Consider the following 11,521-nt stretch of genomic DNA (forward strand, 5'->3'; position numbering starts at 1 on the left):
TTTTTATACATTAACAAGAAAGAGACAAAAGCCAGTAGGTAAAGTGAGTAAAGGGCTGAGTCCCACTTGAACTCACAGAGGAGGAAACCGAATGGCTGATGAAGAGCGGTGAAGGGAAAGAGGTGCTTCCTGCCTGTTCGTTTGGCAAAAATCTTGAAGGGTATGAGTCACACTGTGCTGGTGACTGTGTGGGGAGGAGGCTATGTAAGTTGCTCTAGGCTTGTTGGGAAACTGTCTGGCAATAGCTCTTTAACACTGGTTGACACTGAGCCAGCACCTCCCACTGGGGCTTTCTGCACGGATGTCCAAGTCCCACAGTTCATGCCATTAACTGGGGCAAGGCCAGATCATGTGGACGGCTATCCCGGAAGAAGCAGATCGTCCAAAAGGCATGTCGTTGCGGGAGAAGTATGGTTGGGCTGGCCAGGGGCCTAGATGCTCTTTGTGTAAACAATGAGGTCAAGCTCACATTAACGAGGTTTGTCCTGTACACCCAGTGTGACACACACACTTTTATAATGCCTGATATCCAGTCCTCAACTCTTCAGGATGGCACGCGCAGAGGTGGCCCTGGCCTGCCCTGTCTACCTGTGCTGCTCTTTCCAAGCCTTGCAGTGTGCATGCCCCCACCTACATGGCCAAGCTCACCCCCACAACCCCAGACAGCGACCCCCTGATGCCCCCTGTCCTGGATGTGTGCCCTAGAGGGACAGACCCCGCCCTGGGGAGGGCAGATTCAGGGCACATCTGCCTTGTCTAGAACCTTCTGTCATCATTAGGATGAATCTCAGATCCACCGTTTGCCCTACTTCTGGAAGGAACATGTGCCTATAGCTCCTTTAGTAGGTCTGTGTCTGCGGAAGAGAGTCCCACTTGAATTTCCAGGGAGAGGTCTCCAGAGACCAGGATTAGGAAGGAGATCATCAAAGCCACTGTGGGAGACACTCCCCCCCACCCACCCACCCCAGTCCCACCCCGCAGCTGTCACTGAGACAGGGCCAGGGTTTCTCTGGGGACCTCAGGAAGGCAGTCACAGGGACTAGACATGCTGTATTCATGGGATGTGGCTCAAGGAGCAGGGAGACCCTGGAGGGGCTGGGAGCTGGAGATCTGGAAAGTGCAGGAAAACCACCTGCAAAGGTGTTTATGAGCCTCTGGTCCTGCAACCAGGCCCATGTGGACCCGATCCAACCAGTGCCCTCAGCAGTGGACTGGCCGATTCCCAGACCCCCCCACTGGGGATGCAGCTACAACATGAGCATTCTCTGAGGACGGAGGCAAGACCCCAGTGTCGCAGAGTGGTTTCAAAATATTACAAACCAGAAGAGCCATGGCACCTGAAGAGCTATGAAGATCTTGACCAGCAGGTACAGACCGCCAGCAGGTACCAAGGATGGTGGGAAGACACAGGTGTTGAAATTATCTGACAAAGACTTGGAGGAGCTGTTGTAAAGATGCTCACGTGAGCTGTTGATCTAAAATAATAAAACAGCCAGTTATTTACCAGCAACATGGGTTTATTCGGGAACAGTGAAGAACTGGAAGTCAGGACAAGGAGGTGCAGGTGGCTGCAAGAATATGGTATCTATTAGACTTGGACACAAGAGCCATCTTTAATCTTTTCCCCATTAGAGGTAAGGAACCTCACTGTTTCCATCAGCATCCCAAGGTCAAGGGATGCCCCAAAGACATAATGACTATTGGTATAAATACGGCAGTTTTGCCCTTGGCTAAAGCACAAATCTGAGTGAGAGCATATAGCTCAGCCTGCTGGGCTGAAGTAGCCAAAAGTAAAGGTGCTGCCTTGGTGACTTCAGGAGGAGGTGTAACAGCATACCCACCTCAGTGTTTACTACTGTCTTCAATAGGAACTGTCAGTAAACCATGGGAAACCCACCCTGTAAATCACTGTGGGGCATCAGCAGTGATATGTGGGTGTGAGGCAGTCATGAGGAGTTTCATCAGAAGAGGAGGGGAGCGGAATAGCAGCACTGAGGTTGCTACATGGGGAAGAGTTGTGTGAGGAAGTTAGCAGCAGGATTTCATAGGAGGCGGGTGACTAACTGAAAAGTGTTGAGTGTGTGAGAATTCAGAAGGGTTTCTACTGCATGGGGTGCAAAGATGGTTAAGGGGCAGAGACGGTTCAAGATGGCAGAGTAGAAGGACGTGTGCTCACTCCCTCTTGCAAGAGCACCGGAATTACAACTAACTGCTGAACAATCATCGACAGAAAGACACTGGAACTTAACCGAAAAAGACACCCCACATCCAGAGACAAAGGAGAAGCTGCAATGAGATGGTAGGAGGGATGAAATTGCAGTAAAATCAAATCCCATCACCACCAGGTGGGCAACTCACAAACTGGAGAACAGTTATACCACAGAAGTCCACCCACTGATGTGAGGGTTCTGAGCCCCATGTCAGGCTTCCCAACCTGGGGGTCCGGCAATGGGAGGAGGAATCTCCAGAGAGTCAGACTTTGAAGGCCAGCAGGATTTGATTGCAGGACCTCCATAAGACTGGGGGAAGCACAGACTCCATTCTTGCAGTGCACACAAAAAATAGCATGCACACCAGGACCCAGGGGGAAGGAGCAGTGACCCCATTGGAGACTGAGCCAGACCTACCTGCTGGTGTTGGAGGGGTGCCTGCAGAAGTGGGGGGCAGCTGTGACTCACTGCAGGGACAAGGACACTGGCAGCAGGTGTTCTGAGAAGTGCTCATTGGCGTGAGCCCTCCCAGAATCTGCCATGAGCCCCACCAAAGAGCCTGTAAGCTCTAGTGCTGTGTTGCCTCAGGCCAAACAACCAACAGGGTGGGAATGCAGCCCCACCCATCAGCAGACAAGTGGATTAAAGTTTTACTGAGCTCCACCCACCAAAGCAACACCCAGCCCTACCCACCACCAGTCCCTCCCATCAGGAAGCATGAACAAGCCTCTTAGATAGCTTCCTCCACAAAAGAGCAGACAGCAGTATCAAGCAGTATCAGCAGTATTTCATTCTCTGGAACTGAAAACTATAGCCACAGGAAGACAGAGAAAATGAAAAGGCAGAGGACTTTGTACCAGATAAAGGGACAAGAAAAAACCCCAGAAAAACAACTAAATGAAGTAGAGATAGGCACCCTTCCAGAAAAAGTATTCAGAATAATGATAGTGAAGATGATCCAGGACCTCGGGAAAAGACTGGAAGCAAAGATCAAAAAGATGCAAGAAATGTTTAACAAAGACCTAGAAGAATTAAAGAACAAACAAACAGAGATAAGCAACACAATAACTGAAATGAAAAATACATTGGAAGGAACCAATAGCAGATTAACTGAGGCAGAAGAGCGAATAAGTGACCTGGAAGACAGAATGGTGAAAATCACTGATGCAGAGTAAAATAAAGAAAAAAGAATGAAAAGAACTGAAGACAGCCTAAGAGACCTCTGGGACAACATTAAACACACCAACATTCGCATTATAGGAGTCCCAGAAGGAGAAGAGAGAGAGAAAGGACCCGAGAAAATATTGGAAGAGATTATAGTTGAAAACTTCCCTAATATGGGAAAAGAAATAGCCACCCAAGTCCAGGAAGCACAGAGAGTCCCAGGCTGGATAAATCCAAGGAGAAACATGCCAAGACACATAGTAGTCAAATTGACAAAAATTAAAGACAAAGAAAAATTATAAAAAGCAAGAAGGGAAAAATGACAAATAACATACAAGAGAACTCCCATCAGGTTAACAGCTGATTTCTCAGCAGAAACTCTGCAAGCCAGAAGGGACTGGCATGATATATTTCAAGTGATGAAAGGGAATAACCTACAACCAAGAATACTCTACCCAGCAAGGATCTCATTCAGATTCTATGGAGAAATCAAAAGCTTTACAGACAAGCAACAGCTAAGAGAATTCAGCACCACCAAACCAGCCCTACAACAAATGCTAAAGGAACTTCTCTAAGTGGGAAACGCAAGAGAAGAAAAGGACCTACAAAAACAAACCAAAACAAGTAAGAAAATGGCAGTGGGAACATACATACTGATAATTACCTTGAATGTAAATGGACTAAATGCTCCAACCAAGAGACACAGACTGGCTGAATGGATACAAAAACAAGACCCATATATATACTGTCTCCAAGAGACCCACTTCAGACCTAGGGACACATACAGGCTGAAAGTGAGGGGATGGAAAAAGATATTCCATGCAAATGGAAATCAAAAGAAAGCTGGAGTAGTGATACTCATATCAGATAAAATAGACTTTAAAACAAAAAATGTTACAAGATACAAGAAAGGACACTACATAAAGATCAAGGGATCAATGCAAGAAGAAGAGATAAAAATTATAAATATAAACGCACCCAAAATAGGAGCACCTCAATACATAAGGCAAATGCTAACAACTATAAAAGAGGAAATCGACAGTAACACAATCATAGTGGGGGACTTTAACACCCCACTGACACCAATGGACAGATCATCCAGACTGAAAATTAATAAGGAAATACAAGCTTTAAATGACACAATAAATCAGCTAGATTTAATAGAGATCTATAGGACATTATATCCAAAAACAGCAGATTATACTTTCTTCTCAAGTACACATGAAACATTCTCCAGGATGGATCACATTTTGGGTCACAAATCTAGCCTTGGTAAATTTAAGAAAATTGAAATCATATCAAGCATCTTTTCCAACCACAATGCTATGAGATTAGAAATCAATTACAGGAAAAAAACTGTAAAAAACACAAACACATGGAGGCTAAATAATACGCCACTAAATAACCAAGAGATCACTGAAGAAATCAAAGAGGAAATCAAAAAACACCTAGAGACAAATAACAATGAAAACACACCAATCCAAAACCTATGGGATGCAGCAGAAGCAGTTCTAAGAGGGAAGTTTATAGCAATACAATCCTACCTCAAGAAACAAGAAAAATCCCAAATAAACAATCTAACCTTACACCTAAATAAACTAGAGACAGAAGAGCAAACAAAACCCAAAGTTAGTAGAAGGAGAGAAATCACAAAGACCAGAGCAGAAATAAATGAAATAGAAACAAAGACAACAATAGCAAAAGTCAATAAAACTAAAAGCTGGTTCTTTGAGAAGATAAATAAAATTGATAAACCTTTAGCAAGACTCATCAAGAGAAAGAGGGAGAAGACAAATCAATAAAATTAGAAATCAAAGAGGAGAAGTTACAATGGACACCACAGAAATAAAAAGCACCATGAGAGACTACTACAAGCAACTATATGCCAATAAAATGGACAACCTGGAAGAAATGGACAGAATCTTAGAAAGGTATAACCTTCCAAGACTGAATCAGGAAGAAACAGAAAATATGAACAGAGCAATCACAAGTAATGAAATGGAAACTGTGATGAAAAATCTTCCAACAAACAAAAGTCCAGGGCCAGATGGCTTCACAGGTGAATTCTATCAAACATTTAGAGAAGAGCTAACACCCATCCTTCTCAAACTCTTCCCAAAAATTTCAGAGGAAAGAACACTCCCAAACTCATTCTATGAGGCCACCATCACCCTGATACCAAAACCAGACAAAGATACTACAAAAAAAGAAAATTACAGACCAATATCACTAATGACTTTAGATGCAAAAATCCTCAACAAAATACTAGTCAACAGAATCCAGCAACACATTAAAAGAATCATACACCATGATCAAGTGGGGTTTATCCCTGGAATGCAAGGATTCTTCAGTATACACAAATCAATCAATGTGATACACCATATTAACAAACTGAAGGATAAAAACCACATGATCATCTCAATAGATGCAGAAAAAGCTTTTGACAAAATTCAACACCCATTGATAAAAAACCCTCCAGGAAGTGGGCATAGAGGGAACCTACCTCAACATAATAAAGGCCATATATGACAAACCCACAGCAAACATCGTTCTCAATGGGGAAAAACTGCAAGCATTCCCTCTAAGATCAGGAACAAGACAAGGATGTCCACTCTCGCCACTACTATTCAACACAGTTTTGGAAGTCCTTGCCACAGCAGTCAGAGAAGAAAAAGAAATAAAAAGAATCCAAACTGGAAAAGAAGTAAAACTGTCACTGTTTGCAGATAACATAATACTATGCATAGAAAATCCTAAAGATGCCACCAGAAAACTACTGGAGCTAATCAATGAATTTGGTAAAGTTGCAGGATACAAAATTAACACACAGAAATCGCTTGCCTTTCTATACACCAACAATGAAAGATCAGAAAGAGAAATTAAGGAAACAATCCCATTCACCATTGCAACAAAAAGAATAAAATACCTAGGAATAAACCTAACTAAGGAGGTAAAAGGCCTGTACTCAGAAAACTATAAGACACTACTGAAAGAAATCAAAGACGACACAAACAGATGGGGAGATATACCAGGTTCTTGGATTGGAAAATCAACATTGTGAAAATTACCAATGGCATTTTTTACAGAACTAAAACAAAAACTTCTAAAACTTGTATGGAGACACAAAAGACCCCAAATAGCCAAGTAATCTTGAGAAGGAAAGACGGAGTTGGTGGAATCAGGCTTCCTGACTTCAGGCTATACTACAAGGCTACAGTAATCAAGACAGTATGGTACTGGCACAAAAACAGAAATACAGATGAATGGAACAGGATAGAAAGCCCAGAGATAAACTATGGTCAACTAATCTATGACAAAGGAGGCAAGGATATACAATGGAGAAAAGGCAGCCTCTTCAATAAGTGGTGCTGGGAAAACTGGACAGCTACATGTAAAAGAATGAAATTAGAACACTCCCTAACACCACACACAAAAATAAACTCAAAATGGATTAAAGACCTACATGTAAGGCCAGACACTATAAAACTCCTAGAGGAAAACAGAGGAACAACACTCTGTGACATAAATCACAGCAAGATCTTTTTTGACCCACCTCCTAGAGTAATAGAAATAAAAACAAAAATAAATAAGTGGGACCTAATGAAACTTCAAACCTTCTGCACAGCAAAGGAAACTATAAGCAAGACAAAAAGACAATCCTCAGAATGGGAGGAAATATTTGCAAACAAATCAACAGACAAAGGATTAATCTCCAAAATATATAAACAGTTCATCCAGCTCAATGTCAAAAAAACAAGCAACCTAATCAAAAAATGGGCAGAAGACCTAAACAGGCATTTCTCCAAAGATGACATATGGATGGCCAAGAGGCACATGAAAAGCTGCTCAACATCACTAATTATTAGAGAAATGCAAATCAAAACGACAATGAGTATCACCTCACACTGGTTAGAATGGGCATCATCAGAAAATCTACAAACAGTAAATGCTGGAGAGGGTGTGGAGAAAAAGGAACACTCTTGCACTGTTGGTGGGCATGTAAATTGTTACAGTCACTATGGAGAACAGTATGGAGGTTCCTTGCAAAACTACAAATAGAACTACCATATGACCCAGCAATCCCACTGCTGGGCATATACCCAGAGAACACTATAATTCAAAAAGACACATGCACTCCAATGTTCATTGCAGCACTATTTACAATAGCCAGGTCTTGGAAGCAACCTAAATGTCCATCAACAGATGAATGGATAAAAAAGATGTGGTACGTATATACAATGGAATATTACTCAGCTGTAAAAAGGAACGAAATTGGGACATTTGTAGAGACATGGATGGACCTAGAGACTGTCATCCAGAGTGAAGTGAGTCAGAAAGAGAAAAACAAATATCGTATATTAACACATATATGCAGAATATAGAAAAATGGTACAAATAAACTGGTTTGCAAGGCAGAAATAGAGACACAGATGTAGAGAACAAACATATGGACACCAAGTGGGGAAAGTGGCAGGGGGAGTTGGGGTGGGATGAACTGGGAGATTAGGATTGCCATACATACATTACTAATGAGAAAAAAATCAAATTGTACACTTTAAATATATGCAGTTTATTGTATGTCAATTGTATCTCAATAAAAGTTCTTAAAAAAAAAAAAAGATGGTTAAAGTGGTCCCATGACTATTGACTGGAAGGTCAATGGCAGGAGTGGCTCTGAGACAAGGGGGCATCCCCGTGCCACAACGTCCAGCCGTCGGCAGTGCCCAGTGGGTCAATGACAATCCCCATGTGTTGGGGTACATAGTCCAAGGGCGTCCCCTTCCTTCTCACATACAGAGAGGGAAAGGGGAAGCTGATAATTAGGATGTCAAGGGCAGGTAGTCTTTTTAAGCTTTTCTTCAAGGTCTCAAAGCCTGTTTCATTTTGATCTTCCCAAATAATAGGGTCAGGTTTGCTCTTTTTTAATAGGGGCTGGGCCATAAGAGGGAAATTTGGAATCCAATATCAACAGTAGCCAGCTAACCAAAGAGAATCTTGTAACTGGCGCTTTGTCTTAGGTTTCGGGAAGTTCCATGAAGCCCACCTGGATCCAAATGTCATCCTTATTCTGAGATCCGGTGCCCTAAATATCGATCCTGAGTTTGAGCAACTGCAATTTTTCCTTGGAGACTATATGTCCCTTTAAGGCCAAAAGTTTTAACAGGTGGATGCTATCTTCCTGTGAAGAGGTCTGAGAAGAAGAGCAGAGCAGCAAATCGTTTACGTAATTGGCCCTTGAACACCATGGGGGTTTAGGGCACCCACCCCTGTGCAGTTGAAAATACGCGCGTAACTTTACAATCAGCCCTCTGCATGTGCGTTTCCATGTCTGCAGATTCATCCAACTGCAAGGTGCGCAGTACGGTAGTACCATAGTATTTATTGAAAAAAGTGTATATAAGTGGACCTGCGCAGTTCACACCCATGCTGTTCAAGGTCAACTGTATATTGTAGCAAAGTCGAGCCTGCACAAAACTTTGTCATCCAAGTCAGCTTTCAAGATTTGTGGAAAGTAAGGATTTTTTGGTGAAACCCATGGCATTACTGTCCAGGTATATTGTCATCCTTCCAGATGAAGGTAAAAAGGTATTGGCTGGCTTTATCAACTGGAATGCTAAAGCATGCATCAATTATGGTGAAATGTTTGCTTTCAGTAGGAGTGGATGCTAGTAGAGTATAGGGGTTTGCAACAGGGTTTCGAGGGGCAGCAGCGTTGCTCATTGCTTGCACGTCCTGGACAGACCTCCATCCTCAGACAGTGGGCTTTCTCACAGGTTGTATGTAACAGTATTACAGGGGTAGCTCAAGCGGTAGCAAGGCCCTGAGCCTTGGAATCCTCTTATGGGCTTTATGCCCTGAAGGACTTCTTTACTTACAGGGTATTGATTAGTTCCAGAGAGAGGTTTCAAGCGACCGATTTGAGTCTTGGTGGGAAGAGCACTGTGGATGTTGCCAACAACAGTTGGAGATTTTGCCCACAAGGTGGGTGGTAGCTGACTCAATAGGGACAAATGATCAGTGTCTCCAGAATCAGCTCCAGGACCATCAGAGACAAAGGAAAGATGGTGACGGGTGACTTACTTCACCTGGTTGGCTGTTTTGAGTGTCACTGTGAAATCCTAGAATTATTTCCCCTTTTGGGAGAAAGAAATTCCAGCATGATATTTTCTGAGCTGTCTTGGCCTAATAAATGAATAAGGGCAGAGGAACTAAGGAGGGAGTGGTGGGTATCTCTCAGGGAGCCTAAACAGAAGAGAACAGGTTCAGAGACAGGACCCTGTTGAGGTTCCTCAGAGACCCCCACCATTTGGACCACTTTCGTGCTCCGAGGAGAGGCTGCTTTACCGCTGTTGAACTGAGAGTGTGGATCTGGTGCCAAAAGAGAGACTCATTCCCAGTCTGGAGAGCTGCTTCTCTGGGCTGATGCAGAGGGAGGGTTGGGAAGAGCCCCTGCGGTTCCTTGGAGCCCCATCGTTGGGGGTCAGGGGGGCACTGGAAAGGCTTCTTAGAAGGCTGAAGGCACCTGAAGCACTTACACTTGTGACAATCTTTTTCCCAATGTCCTGGCTTTATGATAACAGCAGGAACTGGGAGGGTTTGGGTTTTGTTTAGGGACCTTCATTTGCTGGAGTTGAAATTAATCTTATAAGTGACTCATCTAGGGTGCAAGTGAGCTAATTTGCCAAATTAACTAAATCTGGAGTGGACATATCTTCCCATTCCATCCTGGTCCTCTTAACTGGAAGGAAAGATCTTCACTCAGCCCATTAATAAACAGACTTAAAGGCTACCCTAATGGACTCAACATCTGAAGGAAGACCAGAATTAAAACAACAACAACAACAACAACAACAACCTGAAGTTGACTGTAACAGTCATGAACAGATTCATTTGATTTTTGTGTGCAAGCCTGAATTTTGCTCCCAACAATAGGCTAAGGACAGGCTTCTATAATTGCTTGGTAGAGTCCTGCAGCCAGTGTTCTCGCCTCTTGCCAAAAGTTGGGGGTTGTTTCTCTAAATCCCTTTCAGGATGTTCCCATCAGGCAGGTTTCAGCCAGTGTTTGGCTTCATGCCCATCCACAAGCATACAGATCTGGGAAACCAGGCTGGAAGGTTTGGATACTGATGTTAAATTCTTCAGCAAATCTGTGGGGTTCCTCAGTGACTTTAGGAAACTCTTTGGGGCTCACAATTTGGCCTTAGTCCAGGGAACATAAACTTGGGGTTTGTTTGGATCCTCAGAAGACTTAAGTTTAAAGGGGCAGGTTTTGGATTTATGGTTACCCGCGTCGGCGGGAGGGAAGCGGGAAGGGGGAGGGAAGTGGGAAGGGGGAGGGGGAGGGATAGATTGGGGGTTTGGGATTGACACGTACACAATGCTATATTTAAAATAGATAACCAACAAGGACCTATTGTACAGCACAGGGAATTCTGCTCAGTATTCTGTAATAACCTAAATGGGAAAAGAATTTGAAAAAGAATAGATACATGTATATGTATACCTGAATCACTTTGCTATCCCCCTGAAACTAACACAACATTGTTAATCAACTGTTCTCCAATATAAAATAAAATTAAAAAAATAAATTAAGGGGCAGGTTCTGATAGGTTCAGAGGAGGAGGAAGTCAGGAGAGGTTTAGGGAAGTTCAGCGAGAGAATTAGAATGAGACAGCAGAGGGCATTGAGGAGGTGTAGGCAGCACAGAAGGGAAGAAGGAAGATGGCACCAGATGGGGTGGGGGGGGGGCCTGAGCACAGGGGCTGCTTCATCCAGAGACAGAGGAGATAGGGTGTGGGTGTGGGAAGAGGCCTCAGAAGCCATTTTGTTTTTCTTCAATTGTTTGTTTGCTTCAGTTAATTTAAAAATTGTATTTTGCTAAGAGACAATTTTAGAATCTTGATAATGTTTAGAAGCCTCAAAATACCAATCAAAATAGGAATCCCATTTAGTTTTGAAAATTTTTAGAGCCATGGGTGTCCAATTCATCTTTAGAAAAGTAAGCTTGAGAAATTTAAAAGTTCCCCATAATGACCATCAGTGTTCTAAATTACTTTGGGTTGAGTTGGTCCATTTAATTAGAAATGTACATGAGAGGGAATTCTCTGGTTAGGACTTTGTGCTGTCACTGCTGAAGGCCCAGGTTT

Source organism: Hippopotamus amphibius, chromosome 2 (assembly GCF_030028045.1).
Source record: "Hippopotamus amphibius kiboko isolate mHipAmp2 chromosome 2, mHipAmp2.hap2, whole genome shotgun sequence".
Lineage (NCBI taxonomy): Eukaryota > Metazoa > Chordata > Mammalia > Artiodactyla > Hippopotamidae > Hippopotamus > Hippopotamus amphibius.